A 2037-nucleotide genomic window follows, 5' to 3' on the forward strand; every position below is an offset into this window, starting at 1 on the left:
CAAGTTTATGTGATTTCTCTCTTGGTGCATTCAACTACTTTGGGCACCATAATAGCTATTCGTACTTGTTGCTGAAGTAAGTCTGGAAAACGAATAGAACAAATAAATTACACCTACAACTTATATACGTTATTTAAAGTCACAATTATGGAAAAAGAATAAAGCAAAATAATACCTTGAAGGTCTATATGATATTTGAAATCACTATTCTGGAACATGAATGGAAATAAAAGGTTCAACACTTGGTTGTTATATATGCTTATTTTTTTAAAAGGAAGGCAGGGCCATGTTAATCTAATTTACAACAAATGATAGTGAATAAAGAAATTAAAGTTAATTCAGTAAATTATATATATACATATATATATATATATATATATGTATATATATATATATATATATATCTATATATCATATATATATATATATCTATATATCATATATATATATATATATATATGTATGCATGTATACATATAAATATATATATATATATATATATGTATATATATGTATATATATATATATATATATATGTATGTATACATATATATACATACATATATATATATATATATATATATGTATATATATATATATATAGATGTATATAAATACTATATATACAATACATAATATATATATATATATATATATATGTATATATATATATATATATATATTATTTCTCGCTAAGTTATAAGCCTAGTTGGAAAAGCAAGATGCTATAAGCCCAAGGGCTCCAGCAGGGAAAATAGCCCAGTGAGGAAAGGAAATATTGAAAGGAGTACACGATACAAGAAATAATGAATAAATAAAATATTATATTTAAAAAAAAATAAAAATATTAACATAGATATTGCATATATAAACTATAGAAAGACTTATGTTAGCATGTTTAACATTAAAAGATTTGTTGCAAGTTTGAACTTTTGAAGTTCCACTGATCCAACTACCCGATTAGGAAGTTTATTCCCCAAATTGATCACAGCTAGAATAAAACTTCTAAAATACTGTGTAGTATAGAGCCTTTTGATGGAGAAGGGCTGACTATCAGAATTAACTGCATGCCTAGCATTACGAACATGATGGAACTATCTGGGGAGATATGATGGTGAAGGAGGGTCAGAATTATAAAAGATCTTATGCAACATGGATAATAAACTAATTGAAAGACGGTGCCAAAGATTAATATCTAAATAAGGAATAAGAAATTTAATAGACCGTAATTTCCTAGCCAACAAATTAAGAGAGAATCAGCAGCTGAAGATCACGCAGGGGAACAATACTAAAGAGAAGGTAAAATGAGAGACTTAAAACACTTCTTCAAAATACATTGATCCCCAAAAAGACTTTCTTAATTAACCCATTTTTGGGGGCAATTGAAAAAGACACAGCCCTAATGTGTTTCTGAAAAGTAAATTTGCCGCCGGGAATCACACCTAAAATTTAAAAGAGTGTCTTATAGAGTTAAAGAAAAATTATCAATGCTGAGATCCGGATGTTGAGGAGCTAGATCTCTATTGAGGAAATCCGCAACCACAGATTTACATTCCGGAGATGGAATTGATGCAGAGAGAATAGCATCATCAGCATATGCAACAATCTTGTTTTCTGAGCCAAACCACATGTTCTGTATATAGAGTAAGAAAAAAAAATGGGCCACGAGGAACACCATATATCACATCCCTATACTCACTATGGTACCCATCAACAACAACTCTTTGCAATCTATTACTTAAAAACTGAATAATGATGCTAAGAAACGAACATGCCCCTCAAAATTGTTTGAGTTTGAAAACAAGAACCTCATGATTAACATGGTCCAAGGCAGCTCTAAAATCAAGACAAATCATACAAACTTCCTGACCACAATCAAGAGAATTCTGTATCGTATTGGAGATTGTAAGAAGGGTATCACATACTCCAAGGCCTTTATAAAAACCAAATTGCAAGCTATGGAACAGATTATTACCTTCAGCAAATTTATCGTTTTGTCAGATGTTAAAAAAAATGGAGTTATGCAAATAGGGTGGC

The sequence above is a fragment of the Palaemon carinicauda genome, unplaced genomic scaffold (genome assembly GCF_036898095.1).
Source record: "Palaemon carinicauda isolate YSFRI2023 unplaced genomic scaffold, ASM3689809v2 scaffold104, whole genome shotgun sequence".
NCBI lineage: Eukaryota > Metazoa > Arthropoda > Malacostraca > Decapoda > Palaemonidae > Palaemon > Palaemon carinicauda.